This window comes from Scyliorhinus canicula, chromosome 11, assembly GCF_902713615.1.
Source record: "Scyliorhinus canicula chromosome 11, sScyCan1.1, whole genome shotgun sequence".
Taxonomy (NCBI): domain Eukaryota; kingdom Metazoa; phylum Chordata; class Chondrichthyes; order Carcharhiniformes; family Scyliorhinidae; genus Scyliorhinus; species Scyliorhinus canicula.
The window spans coordinates 33,980,333-33,995,423 of NC_052156.1; the positions used below are offsets into that span (position 1 = coordinate 33,980,333).

The 15,091-nt window shown below is 47.1% G+C and overlaps 1 pseudogene; it reads right to left on the reverse strand.

Annotated features, from left to right (window-relative positions):
* Positions 1-439: 439 nt before the first annotated feature.
* Positions 440-618, reverse strand: LOC119974043 (annotated as a pseudogene).
* Positions 619-15,091: the final 14,473 nt, after the last annotated feature.

The following is a 15,091-nucleotide window of genomic DNA, read 5'->3' on the forward strand; positions in this document are numbered from 1 at the left end:
GCTTCACAGCTCCAGGGTCCCGGGTTTGATTCCTGCTTGGGTCACTGACTGTGCGGAGTCTGCACGTTTCTTTCTCTTTCTGCCCATAACTGACATTGGATATACTAACTTACACTGCCAGGTTTAGACTGCTGGACTCAGTGAGGATTCTTCAGGGTGATTGGTAAAGAATCAGGTCACCCCCTGCTCTGTTCACAGAGGACCCAGATGCCCTGTGGAGGACACCATCTGGTTTTGATATTTAATAACCAATCTGCCTTGCAAAGGCCCACAGGAAGTCTGTCAGCAACTGTTAGTGGAATGAACGGCTAGTAATGGCCAGCTGGCCAGAAAATCGGGGGTAAAACCTAAAGCAGAATAACTCCCAGTTTCTCAATGAGAAGCCCACACATTTATTCTCTCCCTTTTAGATCAGTGGGTTTTTTTTTAATAACTTTTTCTGAGTTACTGAGTGTGGACAGGGGCAAATCCCTAATCCAGTTCTTTGCCAGCTCCCAAAACCAATTCAAATTCAAATTGAATCCAATTCATGGTCCCCACAAGAGAGACAGACCAGATCTGAGCCAAAAGGCAGAGCAGATACTACACTTGATCTTAGCCAAAAGGCCGAGAAGCCATTAGATCGTGTTAAATGCGAACCAGGTCGGTGCACTCATAGCTACAGATTAATAGTTGAGAACAGGAAGAGCGTGATTCCCAATCAGAGGACAGATACAGATTCTAATTGATTCAGGCTGTTTACTGTACAGGCCGTACAGTTACAGACACTTAACCATCTTTCTTTGCCAGCCCCCTTGGAAAGGAGGATCCATTAACACAGCGATTTTTACTCGCTGTTCTCTCCGAACAAAACTAACTTTCGACTTTGCTTCATTTCCGACTGGATGAGAGGTTTCAATCTCGCGCCACATATTCCAGCCAATGCATTCAGCCCTCAAGTATTCGATGCTGAAATATAGGGCAAGATTGAGCAACAGTAGAATCCTTACAGCTGCAGCTCTTGGAAGGCTGGGCTTCAGAGCTGGAACAGCGGCTGGGGACACTGTGTAGCCTCCGCAAGTGGAGAGTGTTGTGGATGGCACATATAGAGAGCTGGTCACACCACAATCTAAGATTGCACAGGCAGGAAAGGAATGGGTGACCACCAGTCAGAGCAAGGCAGGCAATTCAGGATTCTCCTGTGGCTATTCCTCTGCAAAACAGATATACCGCTTTAGATACTGTTGGGGGAATGGCCTCTAAGGGGAAAGCAGCAACAGCTAAAGTGACTGCACCATGGTTGGTTCTGTTTTCGGGCATTCAATTGTAAAGGGAAGGCTTTTTGTGGCCGAAAACAAGACTATGGGATGGTATGTTGCCTCCCTGGTGCTAGGGTCTAGGATGTCTCGGAGCAGCTACAGGACATTCAGGAGGGGGAGGGTGAAAAGCCTCACATTTGTACACATTGGTACGAATGGCATAGGTTAAAAAAAGGGATGAGTTCCTAAACGTTAGGAGTTGGCAAGTAAGTTAAAAAAGTAGGACCTCAAAGATAGTGATCTCAGGATTACTACTGGTACCACGTGCTAGTCAGAGCAGAAATAGCAGGATATAGCAGATTAACCTGAAGATATGGGCGCGATTCTCCGCTCCCCATGCCAGGTGGGAGAATCGCGGGAGGGCCAGGCGACTCACGACATGCCCCCCTGGCACGCCCCACGATTCTCCCACACCCCGCTCTGAAGAATCGCCGCTCGCCGTTTTCCACGCCGACTGGCGATTCTCCGGCCCGGATGGGCCGAGTGGCCTGCCGTTCCCGACCGGTTCACGATGGCGGCAACCACACCTGGTCGCTGCCGTCGTGGACATGGGCGCCAAATGCTCGTTTGAAGCTTGTGGGGGGGCGGAGAGGGGAGTGAGCACCACGGCCGTGCTCGGGAGGGGACTGGCCCGCGAACGGTGCCCACCGATCGTCGGGCCGGCGTCTCAAAGCGACGCACTCTTTCCCCTCCACCGTCCCGCAAGATCAAGCCGCCACGTCTTGCGGAGCAGCGGAGGGGAAGACGGCAACTGCGCATGCGCGGGTTGGAGCCGTCAGCCGTCGTGATGTCAGCCGTGCATGTGCAGGTTGGAGCCGGCATTCTTGGCGCGCCGCCTTGACGCAAACGTCAAGGCCCGGCGGCCGACAGTTACGGAGCGCTGCTCCTAGCCCCCCGGGTAGGGGTGAATAAGGTGCGAGGAGCGGCCTCCAAGGCCGTTGTGAAACTTGGCCGAGTTCACGACGGCCTTCCCGATTTATCGCGGGAGCGGAGAATTCCGCCCATGGTATGAAGGTTTCAATTTTAGATTCCTGGGACATTGGGACCAGATCTAGGGCAGGTGCGATGGGTTACACCTGGGCAGGACCGGAACTGATGTCCAAGGGGGAGTTTTTGCGAGAGTGGTTTGGAGGTTTTAAACTAAAATGGTAGAGGGATGGGAGCCTATGTAAGAAGTCAGAGAAGGGGAAAAACAGACGAGCAAAAGACAGAACTGGGGATCAGAAAAGTGATAGGCAGAGAAATCAAGGGCCAGAATCAAATTGGCCACAGTGAAATATAATGGAAACGGGATAAGGAATGTTAAAAAGACAAGCCTTAGGCTTTGTGCCTTAATGCGCGGAACATGTGCAATAAAGTGGATGAATTAATCACGCAAGTAAATGTAAATATGTATGATATAGTTGGGGTTACAGAGACATGGCTGCAGGATGACCAGGGATGGAAATTGAACATCCCGGGGTATTCAGTATTTAGGAAGGACAGAAAAAAAGGAAGAGGCGGTGGATTGCATTGCCGATTAAAGAATAAATCAACGTAATAGCGAGGAAGGATATTAGCTCTAACTATGTGAAATCTTTCTGGCAGAGCTAAGAAACACCAAGGAGCAAATATCATTAGTGAGGATTGTATATAGGACTCCAAATTGTAGAGAAGTATGAGATAAAGGAACATCTATAATTATGAGTGACTTTAATCTGCATATCGATTGGGCAAAGCAAATTAGTAAAAATACTGTATAGGGGGAATTCCTGGAGTATGTATGGGATGGCTTTCTGTACCAATACAATACATCGAGGAACCAAAGAGAATAGGCCATCCTAGACTGAGTATTGTGTTATGAGAAAGGAATAATTGACAATCCAATTGTGCGAGGCCCTTGGGGATGAGTGACCACAATATGGTAGAATTCTTCATCAAGGTGGAGAGTGACATAGTTTATTCTAAGGTTAGAGTCCTGAATCTAAGTAGAGGAAACTACAATGGTATGCGGAGCAAGTTGTTCATGATGGATTGGGGAACATTACTTGAAGGCATGACAGTGGATAGGCAATGGCATGGGTTAACTACATTGTTCATTCCTGTCTGGTGCAAAAATAAAACGGGAAAGGTGGTCAAACCATGGTTTACCAAAGGAGTTATAGAACTATTAGATCCAAAGAAGAGGCATATAAATTGGCCAGAAAAAAACTGCAGACCTGAAGATTGGGAGCAGTTTGGAATTCTACAAAGGAGGACAAAGGGATTGATTAAGAAGGGGAAAGTAGAGTGCAAGAGTAAGCTTGCGGGAATATGAAAACTGACTGTAAAAGCTTCTATAGGTATGTGAAGAGAGAAAGATTGGTGAGTCTGAAACAGGGATATTTATAATGGGGAACAAAGAATTGGCTGACCAACTAAATGGATACTTTGATTCTGCCATCTCAAAGAACACAAATGTTGGGGAACACAGTGTTTAATGAGAGGGAGGAAGTAAAGGAACTCAATATTAGTAAAGAAGTGTTGGGGAAATTGATGGGATTGAGGGTCGATAAATCCCCAAGGACTGACAATCTATATCCCAGTGTATTTACGCAAGTGGTCCTAGAAATAGTGGTTGCATTGCTGGTCATCTTCAAAGATTCTTAGACTGAAACAGACTGGAGGGTAGCTAATATAACTCCATTATTTCAAAAGGGTGGTAGAGGGAAGACAGAGTATTATAGACCAGTCAACCTGACACCAGTCGTGGGGGAAATGCTAGAGTTCATTATAAAAGATTTAACAGCAGAGCACAGTGGCACAATGGTTAGTGGAATTTGAACTTTCTCCCCGTGTTCTCTGGGTGCTCCAGTTTCCTCCCACAGTCCAAAGATGTGCAGGTTAAGTGGATTTGCCATGCTAAATTGCCCCTTACTGTGCAGCTAAGATGGGGTTACGGGGATGCGGAGGGGGAATGGGCTTGGGTGGGGTGCTTTTTCAGGGCAGACATGATGGGCCAAATGGCCTCCTTCTACTCTGTAGGAATTCTATGATTTTAGGAGCACTTAGAAAATACTGGCAGGATCAGACAGAGTCAGCATGGATCAGCATGGGCAGCACGGTACTACAGTGGGTAGCACTGTTGATTCACAGTGCCAGGGTCCCAGGTTCGATTCCCGGCTTGGGTCACTGTCCGTGTGGAGTCTGCACGTTCTCCCTGTGTCTGGGTGGGTTTCCTCCGAGTGCTCCGGTTTCCGGCCACAAGTCCTGAAAGTAGTGCTGTTAGGTAATTTGGACATTCTGAATTCTCCCTTTGTGTACCTGAACAGGTGCCGGAATGTGGCGACTAGGGGCTTTTCACAGTAACTTCATTGCAGTGTTAATGTATGCCTACTTGTCACAATAATAATAATAATAATTTTATTATTTACAAAAGACAAAATTACAGAATTTCTTTGAGGATGTAATTCGTAGAGTTGATGAGAGTGAGCCTGTGGATTTGTTTCATTTGGACTTTCAGAAGGCTTTTCACAAAGTCCCACATAAGAGACTAATGTGTAAAAGTAAAGCTCCTGGGATTGGGGGGTTGTGTATTGAGATGTATTGAAAACGGTTTAGGGCAGGAAACAGGGAGTAGGAATAAACGCATATTTTTCCAAGTGGCAGGCAGTGACTACTACAGTACTACAGGGATTAGTGCTAGGCCCCCCATCTAGTCACAATATATATCCATGATTTAGATAAGGTAACTAAAAGGGGCTGGTTTAGCACAGTGAGCTAAACAGCTGGCTTGTAATACAGAACAAGGCCAGCAGCACGGTTCAATTCCCATACCAGCCTCCCCGAACAGGCGCTGGAATGTGGCGACTAGGGGCTTTTAACAGTAACTTCATTTGAAGCCTACTTGTGACAATAAGCGATTATTATTATATTAATATTAGGTGTAATATCTCCAAATTTGCGATGACACAAAGCTGGGTTGGAGGGTGAGAAGGATGCAAAGATCTTCAGTGTGATTTGGACAAGTTCAGTGAGTGGGCAAATGCATGGCAGATACAATATTGTAATGAATGTAGGTATTTAAGCTACATTGGATTACAAATATTTGGTGAAGTAAGGGTTAAATGCATGGGTTGGAGTGTGTTTGACTGCTGAAGTCATGTTTTTAAAAGAATCTTGATTTGAAACCCAACAAAACTTTTCGGAGCCAGAGGTGCAATAAAAGCTCTGATGCAATTTAAAAGCTTGGGCTGATGTAATTTTGTTTTGATTAAGGGGGTTCCCTGGGGAGTTAAGTAGGTTTCAGTTTTGTGAGGTGATGTCATTGCTGGGAGGAGCTAAGGCATCAGGTATTTTGAGCAAGCGTTTTCAGTTGAGTTCTGATCTGGCTGAAGCTGAGACCAAGGAAGACAGTTTGTTCTCACTGTAGGTTAGTTTAGAAAAGATTTAAAGCCGTGCAGACATGTCTGAAGACATGGGGAGCTGAAACAAGCCAGTTGAAACAACGTTTGAAGACATCCAGCCAGAGTTTCTGCAAAGGTTCTGGCTGGAGTCAGATCTGTTCTGTAAAGCGGTGTCAATAGATTTCTTTCTCAAAGAATAACTCTGTAAAGCAGATAATACTCTGTGCCTTTGGTATTTAACGTGGATTAGGAGTTGAGATGGCCTATTTTCTTCTGGTTGAAGTGGGAATAAAGGTAGCAATTATCCACTTGTTTGAGGGGTACTTATAGCTATTTTCAGGTGTGATGTTAAAGATTTAATACTGTTGGTAATAAATTTTTGTTTGAATATACCATATCCCTGTATCTTTGTACAATCTCTCCTCGACTGAAGTATCCTTTCTGCACAATCTTACAAAATTCAAGTAAAATATTGGGATTGCGGTCCAGTATCCGAGCCACTGTTGGAGCATGGCCTGGGATGGTAATAGTACACTGTGGATAAATATGAGGTTATCCACTTTAGTAGCAAAACAGGAAGGCAGATAATTATCTAAATGTCTATAGAATGAGAGAGGAGAATGTGCAGCGGGACCTGGATGTCCTTGTACACCATTCGGTGAAGGTAAGCATGCAGGAGCAGCAGGCGGTAATGAAGGCAAATGGTACGTTGGCCTTATGGAAACAGGTTACGAGTACAGGAGCAGGGATGTCTTGCTGGAGGTATACATGGCCTTGGTGAGACCACACCTGGAATATCTCCTTATCTGAGGAAGAATATTTTTGCTCTAGTCTAGAGGGAGCGCTGTGAAGGTTTACCAGACTGATTCCTGGGATGGCAGGACTGGTGTATGAGGAGATATTGGTTGCAATCCAATGGCCTCGTTGCGCCCGAAAAGCAACTTGCTGCTGCACAGCATAGCCGATGAAAGTCGGGAGACCCTGCTCCCAGGATCTACCCAACTCACCACACCTCCCGAGATCCAACGCGGGATGTTGCAATGTGAATCCTGCCCACAATGGGTGGGGTCACCTTTTGGCAAATCTGCATATTAGAGCAATGCAGTAACATACAGTGCATATTCTCAAGGTACCTGAGGCTTTGGGATTCAACCCCATCACCTCACAGACCTCGGGTGAGCTCCATTCAGCACTGGTCCCCACAAAAGGGCACCAGACAGAATGGCACTCATTGCAGGGGTCTCCAAGAGGATCGGGGGCTCCCAGCTGCATGTACTTTGGGCAGGGTGGAGCCATGGCACTGCTAAGATGCACAGGTGGCATTGCCAGCTGGCATGGGCACTGCCAGAGTGCCAGGTTAGCACTGCCAAGGTACCAGGCTAGCATTTTCTGCACATGCGCAATTGGGCCAGTGTGGGCCAGTGGGGGTGTTGGAGAAGGGGCCAGGGACCCTCCCATAGTGCATTCGGGTTGGGGGTGGAGGTTGGGGATTGTTTTGGGGGGGCCACGGAGATCGGAGCGCCATTTAAAAATGGGGGTCTCGATCTTTCGCTACAATGGGGAGTTCCAGCGAGCGGAGCTGCCCAATGTACAAAATGGGTGGGCGGCACGGTGGCACAGTGGTTAGCACTGCTGCCTCACGGAGCTGAGGATTCCGGCCCTGGGTCACTGTCCGTGTGGAATTTGCACATTCTCCCCATGTCTGTGTGGGTTTCACTCCACCAAAACCCAAAGATGTGCAGGGTAGGTAGATTGGCCACGCTAAATTGCCCCTTAATTGGAAAAAAGTAATTGGGTATTCTAAATTTATAAAACAAAATTGTGCAAAACGGGGCTATATGTGGTCTTGGCCGCGTGTTCCCCATTCAGGCCCCGTATTCAACGCGAGCGCCGGGAAACACGCTGCTAAATGTGCTCACTAGGGGACTTTGTTTTCTTTTGGGAGAATTGCGTCCATTGAGTCGGTTAGGATTATATTGGCTGGAGTTTAGAAGAATGATGGGGGATTTCATGGAAACCGGTAAAATTCTAACAGGACTAGACAGGGGTAGAGTCAGGAAGGATGTTCCCAATGGTGGGGGAGTCCAGAACCAGGGGTCAGATCTAAGGTTATGGGGTAAACTGTCTAGGATTGAGATGATGAAAAATGTCTTCACCCAGAGAATATTGAGCCTGTGGAATTCTCTACCATAGAAAGTAGTTGAGGCCAAGGCAAGTGAGTGGAATTCTCCCGCCACCGTAGCCAGCAGGAACGGAGGATTTGTCACTCAGCCAAAACTCCATTCACTGCAACGTGATCGCAGAATCCATGCCGCGGGCAAGGTTGGAGAATCCTGGCCTGAATGTTTTCAAGAAGGAGTTAGATGTAGCTCTTGGGGCTGAAGGGATCAAAGGATATGAGGGAAAGCGGGAACAGGTTACTGAGTTGGATGATCAGCTATGATCATATTGGATGGCGGAGCAGGTTCGATGGGCCAAATGGCCTACTCCTCCTATTTTCTGTGTTACCCTAATAAATGTAGAGAGGTAAATGTTTGGTTCTAAGATTGGCATGGGAGAAATGGGTTATTCATGGGGCACTGGCGTCCGTACTGGGGAAAATGAGAGCTGTACTTTTGGGAGGGTCCTGACTGAACCGTGCTGGCACCTGTATTCTGGTGATTCATATAACTAGGCTGCGCAAGAGGGCTTTAAACTAAATCATGGGTAGAAGAGAGATCAAATGTGATAAGATGTGATCAATTTTATAAAGAATGCAAGAAAAGTAGCAATAGGGAAAATGATTGTCAGAGCCTGTCAGGAAGGCTCAGGGCATACAGATTTAAGACTGAGATAGCCCATAAGGCTAGAGGTTGCAAAAATAGTAAAAGGACAGAAGCAAAGTCCCTGTATCTAAATGCCTGTAGCATTCATAACAAAACTGATGAATTGGCAGTTCAAATAGAAATAAATATGTCATTGCAGAGGCACAGTTCCAAGATGACAAAGGCTGGGACCTGAATATTCAAGAGTACCTAACACTTTATGAATTCAGTATTAAGTCTTACAACACCAGCTTAAAGTCCAGCAGGTTTGTTTCGAATCACTAGCTTTCGGAACACTGCTCCTTCCTCAGGTGAGCCGTGATTCACCTGAGGAAGGAACAGTGCTCCGAAAGCTAGTGTTTGAAACAAACCTGTTGGACTTTAACCTGGTGTTGTAAGACTTCTTACTGTGCTCACCCCAGTCCAACGCCGGCATCTCCACATCATGACTTCATGAAGAGGGGAAGCTAGGAAAGGGTGGAGGATTGCTCTGTTAATTAGTATGAGAGAGGAGAGGGAGATGACCTTGGTTCTAAAGATCTGCTAATTGCATCCTCAAAATGCTCTACTAGGTTTGTCAAACATGATTTCCCTTTCATGAACCCATGTTGATGCTGCACAATCCGACCATTATTTTCATAGTGTCCAGTTATCATGGGCGCAATTCAGCGGACAAAAGTTAAAATCTGCTTTTGGTCATGTTTAGCAGGGTGTTTCACCTCACTCGTCACCAAGTTTGTGGAAACGAGTGCTAAACAGCGCCGTCGAAGTCTCACAGGTGTGACCTTTGACTGCCGGGCGTCAGGCGCACCCTTAATCCGGGTATTTAAGCGGGCCTCCGATGGCCTAGGAGACACCCAGGGGCCTCTTATAGCCTGGGAGACCCCTCCAGGTCCCGTTATGTCTGGTCCATGTTTGTGTGGACCCGTGCTAAACAGCGCCATGGTGAGGTCTCCCACGCGTGGGCGTTCGTCCCCGGACACCAAGAAAATCAGGCGGCGACATATTTAAATGAGACTAATGGATCATTTAAATATGTTAAGCTGGATCTTGTCCAGCGAGGGCGAGATCTAGTGGGCGTGATCTAGATTGTGACATCTTGCGAGATCTCATTATATCTTGCGAGACGTTCTAAACGAAGCAAATAGAACATAGAACATAGAACAGTACAGCACAGAACAGGCCCTTCGGCCCTCAATGTTGTGCCGAGCCATGATCACCCTACTCAAACCCACGTATCCACCCTATACCCGTAACCCAACAACCCCCCCTTAACCTTACTTTTTGTAGGACACTACGGGCAATTTAGCATGGCCAATCCACCTAACCCGCACATCTTTGGACTGTGGGAGGAAACCGGAGTACCCGGAGGAAACCCACGCACACAGGGGGAGGACGTGCAGACTCCACACAGACAGTGACCCAGCCGGGAATCGAACCTGGGACCCTGGAGCTGTGAAGCATTTATGCTAACCACCATGCTACCCTGCTAATCTTTAGAGAGGCCTCTTGTGAGATTTAACAGCCTCGCCACATCACCAGATCAGGCGTGATAAGGAAGTTCGATCGAGCCCGCTTACCTGCATTGCGTCCATCTTTGTCTTCGGTAATCTATTCTTTTTAGAGAAGCTTTTACACTCTGTTTTTATATTTCTCACTAGTTGACATACATAATCTTGCTTTACAAATTTCTTGCACCTCCTTTGCTGAATTCTGAATTGCTCCCAAATTCTCAGGCTTACTACTTTTTCAGCAACTTTATAAGCCTCTTCCTTTGGGATACAATCTTTAACGTAATCTAATCTTAGCTAATGCAATCTTTCTGTTCTGTACAGACACTGGCCAGTAAGTGTGGTCCATTAATTGCTGCCACTGTTGCTCTATGATTTTCTCTCAGTGACCAACATCTTCTCTTGGAGGGAGTCATAGATGTTAATTTATGATGTGATGGTATGGGGTTGGGCACCAAGTGAAAAGTATTTTATTAGTTGCTCCATTACAGGCTATTCAAATGGAAACGAGTGTGTTAAAGTGGTAAACAAATTGTTTCTCTAAGCTGCGCACTGCATCACAAGTTTTATTTGTCTGTATTCTATCGCTTATTCATTATAAAACATACTGGCTGAAAATGGTATCATGTTGCAGAGCCCCTGTCTGATTAAGTGGTTTACCATTTCTTTAAAAGGTTCGGTAACTTAGACTAAAAACAAGTATCTTGAATCCATCACAAACGAAAGCTGAGACCTCTCAAAATTACTACATAGTGTAACACTTAGTAGGTCAGCTCAGGAACTGTTAACAATGTTTATATGTAAATAAAATAGCACCACCTTCCACACTCACACTATGTGAAAGGTTTTTATTCACTAATGATGGAAGGGTTCCTGACCTTTTACAAATGTGCAGGATTAGTCTCATTTCCTATGGCAAAAAGGCAAACAATTGTAACTTTCTCAATTTTACTTTGCAGATGGTGATTTGTATGTGAAAACAGGACTGACAAATTAATTAATCAAAATGACATCACTAAAGACATAGTTCGCCCACCGACCTTTGGGCAGCTGAATTAGAGCAACATTTGACACTGTGCGAAATGGAATGCTTCACTTACAATGACTTCAGTTTTCCGCATCTTGAAAAAATTTAAACCACGATTACTATAATCTGCCATTTCTAGCTCTTAAAAAGGCCTGTTTTGTATCTTCCACAGCAGGATTGTGATAAGACTCTAAAATGTGTGACCAACAGCAAGATTTGGACATTGACTTCACAAACTAGCCACTGGAATGAATCTCCAGCGATGATAGACAGTGACATAGGCTGCTCAGCCACTGGGTTCCACACGTCTTTCACATTCATGAGACATAATCTCATTAAAAATAATCCTTCCATATGTTTGAAGTAGTTTCGCTAAAGGTGAAAGCTGCACCGATTCAAGTACACCTGTCAAGGATTAAAACAAAATGATAATTGAACTAGCAGCAAGCCGGTGCTGATAATTGCCTGTTTTATTACAGCTTTTAAAGTTGCAACACTCCAAAATTGTGGCAAAGCAAATCCACATGTAGGCACAAGCTGAAGCAGCCGACTTATTGTCATTCCGTCAGTCAGCCGTCAGTTTAGATAGAGTGGACGTGGAGGGGACGTTTCCACCAATAGGAAAAACTAGAAGCCGGGGGCACAGCCTCAGGCTGAAGGGACAATCCTTTAAAACTGAGATGAGGAGGAATTTCTTCAGCCGGAGGGTGGTGAATCTGTTGAACTCTTTGCCGGAGAAGGCTGTTGTGGCCAATGAACTAAGTGTCTTTAATTCAGAGATAGATAGGTTCTTGATTAATAAGAGGATCAGGGAAAAAGGCAGGAGAATGGAGATGAGAAACATATCAGCCATGATTGAATGGAGGAGCAGACTCGATGGGCCGAGTGGCCTAATTCTGATCCTATGTCTTATGGTCATGAAGATCTTTTGATTTTACAGTGGAAATGAATTTCAGGAATGTGCCACTTGCACTGTCCTGTCAATGACCTTTAATTTTCATTTGTGGATTACTGTCAATTTTAGACTCAGCTTCATCACTTATAACATTAAAGAGTGTCCCAAAATGGTAATAAAGAAGTTCAGATTTCCAAGCGACCTATGAAATGCAAATGACTTCTCCTGACACGTTCCTAGAACCCATATATACATTGGGGGCGATTCTCCAATATGGAGCCCAAGTGCTCGCGCGTCGTGAACGCCGTTGTAAACCGAGCCCGGGTACAACAGATTCTGTCACCCACAGGGGGCCAGCACGGCGCTGGAGCGGTTCATACCGTCAGTTTAGATAGAGTGGACGTGCCAACCCGCGCATGGGCAGTTGGGCCCCGCCAGTCCCAACTCAAGATGGCATCGCTGTGCAGGGGCTGGATGCGCCAGAAAGTAAGCCCGGCGGGGGGAGAGGCCAGCCCGCCAATCAGTGGGCCCCAATCGCGGGCCAGACCCCATCGAAGACCCCTCCCGGTGAAGGAGCCCCCCTCCTCCCCCCCTCCCCGCCCCCCCACAGGCCGCCTCCCCAACCTGTTGCTCGTTCTGGGTGAGTGTGCTTAACACTCAATTTGGCTCTGTTTCGTTCCTTAGGTCTAGAGCCACCAGGTATCGTTAAGATACCGCCACAAGTTTCAAGTTCAAGTTCAAAGCAATGAATCCATACACCAGTTAGTAAGTTCAAACAAGACACGTTTATTATGTTACAGTAATCTACTAATCATGCATATAAAACTATAAGACTAGGCTAATCCTACCACTAATAGGCCAAATACTTATCTAGATAAGGGGACTGCCGGATCAGGGAACAACGGCCTCTAGCTTTGTCCTGGGTCCGCAGGCTTCCAGTAGTTATGGACTAAAGGGGGTCAGGAGTGTCTACTCTCGTAGCGTGCGTTGTGACACTTACTTGTTGGCGGCTGTGTCCAGACCTCTCCTCCTCAAGGTTCTTCTGCTGCAACGGTGTTCTGCTGGGAGGGCTGGCTGGTCAAGGTTGGCAGAGAGAGAGAGCTGGGGTCGGGGGTCTCTGTCTTATACTCCTCTCAGGGTCTGGGAGGACCCTCTATACACTCGCAATCGATTGGGTCTCTTCCCAATCGATTGATTTGAATTCCCCAATAACGGGGCGGTACCTCGATCACTGGGGCGGTTCTTGGGACTTATTGTTTTGGACTTCTTTGGCGCCGAGAAGTCTGGCCTTCCATTCAATGTATCGATTTGTGTTTAACTTGTTTCCATTGTATCTGGGGATCGCCCGGTATCGCCTCATTAGTATGCTAACTGTTTTCTTTTCATATTGCTGTCTGGTTTCTGCAGCAGTCAGAACTGGTTTCTGCAGTAGTCTGAATATACATGCGCTTTGTAAGCTGCTTCCTTTTACAACATGTCCAATTTCCCTGCATTCCTTGCAATCTTCCATTTGTGTTGGGCAGTGGTCACCCCAGGTGGCTACAAACCGTTCCCACAGAGTTCCCACCGGCAGCAACCAGGGATGAACAGCGCCGGCGGGACTCTATCGTATCGGCGCAGCCGCTCAGACATTCTGGGCCGGAGAATCGGCGGCGGCGCAAATGGCGCTGATTCTCCGCACCTCAGAGTATCGCGCGACGGCATTGGGGCGTCGTGGCGCGGTTGCGGCAATTCTCCGACCCGGTGTGGGCTCGGAGAATTGCCCCCATTATATCATGAAAATCTGACATAAAATTATTAAAAAGGTACTGTATAGAAGAAATGTAAAAAGGTATGTTTGCAACTATCTGCTGTTTATTCATATGACTTATGTTGGTCCAGGACATTTAAAAAAAAAGATATGATTAAATCTGGTCAACAATAACAAAGAACTCCACACGTACAACTTCAGCTCGAGATACTTTTCTCACCACCGTGGGACAAGGCTGGGATGTCCTATGCCCCCCCTGCTGTTTGCGCTTGCGATTGAGCCGTTGGCCGTCGCATTAAGAAGTTTGGGAGCATGGAAAGGAATAGTGAGGGGGGATAGAGCATAGGGTGTCCTTATATGCCGACGACTTGCTGCTGTATGTGTCGGTACCGAGTGGGTCGATAGGGAGAATATCGGAGCTACTGCGAGTGTTTGGGTCTTTCTCTGGGTACAAACTGAACCTGGGCAAGAGTGAGTATTTTGTGGTGTCTCGGCCGGGGGTGGGGGCAGGGGTGGAGGGGCTGCCATTCCGGAGGGCAGGGACTCACTTTAGGTATCTGGGGGTGCAGGTTGCCCGGGAGTGGGGGAGGCTTCGCAGGTACAATGTCACTAGTTGTGGTGGGGAGAGTGAAAGCTGATCTGGCAAGGTGGGATGGTCTCCCTCTGTCACTGGCGGCTCGGGTGCAGGCGGTTGAAATGAATGTGTTGCCGCGATTTCTGTTTATTTTTCAATGCCTGCGATTTTCCTGCCCAAGGCTTTGTTCAGGTAGATTGAGGGAAGGATTACCTCGTTCATGTGGGGTGAGAAGGTGGCCAGAGTGAGAAAGGTGCTGATACAGAGGGGAAGGCAGGCAGGGGGTTTGGGTCTCCCGAACCTGATGTACTACTACTGGGCGGCGAATGTGGAGACGGTGCAGGGCTGGGTCAGAGGGGTTGATTCCCAGTGGGTCAGAATGGAGGAGAGTTTGTGCAGGGGGTCGGGACTGAAAGCACTAGCAACAGCGCAGCTCCCAATAGCTCCGAGGAGATACTCAGGGAGAACGCAGTTTCGCCAACACTTCGGGTTGGGGGCAGGGTCGAGGCAAATGCCGATCCAGGAGAACCACAGATTTGAGCCAGGGTGTGTGGGATGGAATTTTGGAAATGGGAAGAGAAGGGGATTAAGACGCTAAAAGATTTGTTTCTTAGGGGTCGGTTTGCAGGATTGAGGGAGCTGGAAACAAAGTATGGGCTGGAGCAGGGAGAAATGTTTAGATACATGCAGGTTCGAGATTTTGCCAGGATGAGCTACAGAGCTTCCCGCTATAGCCGGCCTCCACATTGCTGGAGGAGGTGCTGACGACAAGGGGACTGGAGAAGGGGGTAGTGTCAGCGGTGTATGGAGTTATTTTGGAAGAGGAAAAGGCACCACTGGAAGGGATCAAAGCAAAGTGGGAGGAAGA